This window comes from Vigna umbellata, chromosome 5 (assembly GCF_029865625.1).
Source record: "Vigna umbellata cultivar VRB3 chromosome 5, Vumbellata_1.0, whole genome shotgun sequence".
Lineage (NCBI taxonomy): Eukaryota > Viridiplantae > Streptophyta > Magnoliopsida > Fabales > Fabaceae > Vigna > Vigna umbellata.
The window spans coordinates 16,292,109-16,298,108 of NC_142169.1; positions in this window are offsets into that span (position 1 = coordinate 16,292,109).

The window sequence follows — 6,000 nt, forward strand, 5'->3', positions numbered from 1 at the left end:
CTTATATCACTATAAATATGCAATTTTTCCAAGAGATATTTTTGGTGTTATCGGTTGTTTTAACCCCTCGAAAATACGTTTTCCGCTATTGCAAACACTGGTGGGAAAAGCAGCGTCACTAAATAATTACCTGCGATTTTTTGCTAAACCGATCCTATTTTCCAGGGTTCTGCTAAAATCGTCAGAACTAACCGGGGTTCGAGAAAACCGCCTTTATTTCCAGGGGTTTTTGAAAAATCACAGCAATTTCCCGAGGTTCTTCTAAAACCACCAGAACAAACCGGGGTTCGAGGAAACTGCCCCTATTTCCAAGGGTTTATGAGAAACCATAGTAATTTCCCAGGGTTCTGCTAGAAGTATCGAAATTAACCGAGGTTCGAGAAAACCGCTCCTATTTCCATTGGTTTTATCCAAAACTGTCGAAAATGTATACTAATCAATTTTCTTTTTGATTTTTATTGTGTTGAAATTGGATTATGATAAAACTGGTTTTAATATCAATACAGGCAATCAAATAATGTAATCTAAAATTGAATATTATTATGTAAAGTAAACTATATTGTTCAATATACAGGATTCATACAACTAATTGTTCATACATAAAAATTAAACAGAAAGATGTTCAATAACAATGTTCAATACTAAAAATTAAAGAGAAATATGTCTAATGTTCTTCTTCTTCGTTACATCCATCGTTTGGCACACTTCCTTAATCATATACCTACAATATAACGTAGTAGTTAGTCGATTATAAATTTAAAAAAAGATCATACAAATAAATTTAGCAATTATTATCAGTGATAGTTGAAATGTGGCAAACTGTGAAGGCAATTGACTCGAATAATTTTGCAACAATAATGATATCATTGTCTTCATTTCATTGACTTGTGATGTCAATGAAGATACCTGTAACAAATGAAATTATTTGAAAAGTAAGAAAAATGATATCTAACAAGTTAATCATAAAAGGAACAAACTAAGTAATTGATAAAATATTCATTAACTTGAGTTTTTAATTCAACATTAGAAGTTGAAGCTGAAGATGATCCACTATGAGAACGAGCATTGACTCCAAAAACTTTAGATGAGCAAGGGACCAAGCCTAGATTGTGAACGCGTTGATGGAGATTGATTTTAGAATGCTTATTCAACATAAGATGATCTTCCAATTGGGTTGATGAAGCTTCTTCAAAGGATGGACTCCATATGATCATTGATAGTAGTAGAAGCAAAATAGAAATAAAGGGATGAAGATGTTGGTGTAGTGTGATCTTGGTAGATGTTCCTCTAGGAGGTTAGGCCAACCATGAAGGAGAAGATATGAAGAAGTTTAGAAGAAGACAATTTCATAAGGTGAGAACTCAAGAAGAGAAGTCTTGTAATTTTGGAAAAAAGACTTTACATTCAATCAAATTCTCTACCAAAATGTGGAATGTCATTCTCAGCTCTTAAACACAACTCATTCTCAGTATACCTATAATATAAACTATCATGATCCAAAAAATGATCATCAAAACTAGAATGCTAGAAGTTTTCATTGTGGTGACTATTTTGAAGCTCATTTCTACTATGACAGGTGAATGTTTCTCTAGTGTACCTTCTTCTATTGGATGACTCATCTTGTTTTTCTCTCTCTCTTTTTCCATCATAAACTCAATAAACATACTCTCTAACTTGCTTATTTTTTGTGTAAGTTCATACCTAAGATGTAAGTCTTCTTAATTATCTCTTATACTACCATGAACACTTGAATGATGAGATTGTTTACTCATGTTGTGAAGTTCAAAAGAGTTCACAAAGGTTTTCAAAACACTTCACAACTATGAATGAAACGATTTTCACAAGTAAAAATTTCTTTTTGGGTGGATGATTTCTAAAGAGAAACAATATAGTAAGAATGTTCCAAGTAGCTCCCAAGAAGAAGAGGTGGGTCACAATGGACAAGCTTAAAAACCAAGTCCTTCCTAGCCAGAGTTTCCTTAGATTACCCTTACCTAAGCTTCTAAGTAAAAATCTTCCAATTTTTTTTTAAATGCAAATGTAAAGAATGCTCCTAAAACCAAAGAAAGGTTTATCTAAGATGCTTTCAAGTAATCTAAGTACCACAGAGACTTAAAAGATAAACAAGACAATATATAAAAGGAAAGTAGAAGGAATTGAATGCTATGTAAAGAAGTAAACTAACGGCCCTATGTGAAGATGCAAATGACACTTAAGAGCTTCATCAACACACCTTGGGGAGCGTCTCTTGTTGAAGAAGCATCCTCAAATCAATCTCCATCACATGTCCACAATGCTTTTGGATTCCTAAAGCATGAGCCAATGAATTTGAACTGGATATTTCTTTTAATAGAGACATTGATGCTATGGATTCATATGCTTCAATTTTTTCCTACATACAATGTTTAATACAATAGTGAAATTGTCTAAATTAGATAAAATAAATGCACAATTCCAAAACAACAAGGCATAGTATGACCCATTTCTAGTTTTTGTATTATTCTCTTCCAAAATATGGATAAGATTTGAAATCATTTCAGTGTATCAGGTTTGAAATCCCTTTAATCAAAGGAATCTATAAAGGAGTTTGTCCAAGAAGCTAAAGTTGATTATTAGGATATAATTTCTTATTAATAGGGTGATTTTTTTCCTTACATATAGCCTTGCACTATGCTAGAAATACCTATGATATTATTTTCAAATGTTAATGATATCATTCTATGCTCTTTTCAAATTGCAATTTTTCAATTATTGAAAGTTAATACTAACATTATACACAAAGCAATAAAAGCTCTTAAGTATTACAATAAACAATGAATAATGAAATATACTATTTTAAAGATGACTCAATTCATAAAAACAATGTGTGAATAGAACCACAAATTGTATGTAGGAAACTAAGCTCATAATTAAAATATTAGTACAAACTTAATCAGCTCCATAATTATCTAAAGTTAAAGTAGGACCAACAACATTAAACACTTTAACCATGAGCTAATGTTGAATTTTTTTTCAGTCAACTTGTTCTTTTATAGAAGTATTTAAATGAAGGACACTCAAAGGAAACATTTCAAGATAGGGAATGCACATCAACACAAGGTTAAGTAATCAACTAGTGCTTTCTCCACTCTTCAAAACCAAAAAGTTTTCTTCTTATGGTTGATGAAGATAAAACATATTTATGGACCTAACATGTGAGGCTTTACAATTAAAACCAAATGGTCACACTTTAACTTCCTTACATTATCAAAGCTTTCAATATGGATTTCCTAACATGTTTTTGTGTGATTGTAATAGTTTATTGGTTTTGTGATACTGAAACATTAATCTCTGTTTGGGATTAACAACTGGACATAAAATCCTCGTAATCTTAATTATTTTCTTTCTTACTCTTTACTATTGTTTTAATTATCTGCTAAAAAAATTCAAATCAAAAGAAAATTATTAGAGACACTGATAAGAAACTAATTCATTTTCTCTTAATTTATTATTCACCTTAAATATTCCACTGCACCATTTTGACATAGTTAACAACACAATTTGTTTTCTTAGTCTTTCAAATTTTAATATGAAAAATGATAACTAGGTAGATAAAATATAGGGTTAAATATGTTTTTGATCCCTTAACTTTTAGTGAAAATTGGAATTAGTCCCTCTTCAAAACTTTGGACTAATTTAGTCCCCAAACTTTAGAAATGTGTGAATTTAGTCCTTTTAACCAAATTTTGTTAACTTTATTTGATGTTTCAAACACATTTCTCAGTTAACATTGAAGCAAAAATGTGTCAAATGGTATAAACAACTCAAATGCTATCATGAAACGCACTTGAAACATCAAATAAATCTAACAAAATTTAGTTAAAAGGACTAAATTCACACATTTTTAAAGTTTGGGGACTAAATTAGACCAAAGTTTTGAAGAGGGACTAATTCCAAATTTCACTAAAAGTTAAGGGATCAAAAACATATTTAACCCTAAAATATATGATGAGTAATATAGGTCAAAAGAGACCGAAAAGAAAACAACAATAAAGAGAGTAAGATAAAGTTATTGCATGATTGAATGGATACGATTATTATTTTGGATCCTTAACAAACTAGTCAATTTCAATAATTCATATGATGTGGGCCATTCAAAGAATTAATATCTATAAACAATAATAATAAGAATTAGACTCATCACTACTCGTAGCCGTAGTGACCCCTGAGATGAGATGCCACGCACATGTTTGTTTGGACGACAAAAGAGATGGAATATAACAATTATTCAAGCTTCCCCTTATATATATATATATATATATATATATATATATATATATATATATATATATATATATATATATATTTGATAATCATTTTAATGTCTCTAAAATATTATATAATTGAAGAAATGTTTGTAAATTGAACACACATGTTTTTGTTTTAATTTTGATATTATTGCGTTAAATATAATACAATTTTTTAAATAACTCTAGTTTACAAATTTTAAATAACTATAGTTCACTTTTAATTTAAAATTAAGGTTTAATATCTCGGTAGGTCTCTATTTTCGTCCCGAATCTCAAATAAGTCCCTGACTTGTTCGACGTCTCAATTGAGTCTTTATATTTGTAAAATTGAATCAAATAAAGGCTTACTGTTAAATTGATCAAACACTGTTAAGGAGGATGTTACGTGGCATACTGACAATGTAGTTTTAATTTACGTGACATTAAAAACGTGTGTCAATTGTATTTTTTAATTTTTGAATTAAAAAATTAAGTGTACAAAGTGAAAATATAATTTAAGTAAGGGAAAAGTTGAGAAATCAAATTAAATTAAGTGTTGAAAGCCCAATTATCCTCTGCAATTGCGAAATCGAAATCAAATTAGGGAAGGTGAGTTTTAGGGTTCCTAGGTATCTCAGGAACGAGAGACGAATCCGGCGATGATGGCACGACGACGGTGTGGAGATCGCACGACCAAGCGACATTCGTGGTGGTTTGCGACGACGCGTTAGACGTTCTTCTTCTTTTTCCTTTCCCTCACGTTGATTCACGTCGTAAGGGAGGAAGTTTCTTCCCTTTTCTCTTTCTGGTTCAATTCTGGTTGTAGGGAGGAGGATGCGAAACCGGAGGTTCAGACGCAACGTTCATCATTCGCGATTAGTGGGCATCTCAGCGGCGATGCCTCTGCGTTTCTTGGAAAGGGTTTTCATTTGGGGTTTTTGAGTTCTTTGTTCTCGCATGAGGCCCGTGAATTGGGGGTGGTGGTTTTTTATTCCCTTTCTGTAGATTTTAAAATGATTTGGAGTTCAACTGTTGCAATTTTGGGGTTAGATTCTGAAATTGGATTTGGAAATTTCTTTGAAGGGTTTGAATTGGGGAATTATTGGGGTTTCTCTTTCTCCCCCATGAACCCTAATTCGGAGCTCCAATTTTTTTCCCCAATCAGATTTGGATTTCTCAATTGCAGGGCTACACTTAAATTATTTTTATTTTGGCCAATTTTCCCTTGAGTACATCTGATTTAACCTTTGTGCAATCCATTTTTTAATAAAAAAATCAATTCAAACTCGATTTTAATGTCACATCTGATTAATCAATACACTGACCATGCCATGTAACCCAAACTTAAACGGCCGTTTGTCCAATTTGACGGCAAGCCTCTAATTACTTCAGTTTTACAAAAACAATGACCCAATTGAGACGCCGAGAAAGAAAGGGGTCTATTTGAGATTCTGGACGAAAATAAGAACCTACCGAAGCATTAAACCTAAAATTAACAATTGATAATATATTAAAATAAAAATTAGCATTCATTAATTAAATCATTTTTCAAGTTATAAAATAAATTTTAAATAAAAAAGAATATCAATATATATTTTTTTTGAGATCTTGATATTTGAATAAAATTATACAATATAATGAATGGTTAAAAATGATTTATCATAATAAATATAACTAAAATGAAACAAGATTATGTGTGAATTTTTTCTAGGACTATTAATATTAAATTTCT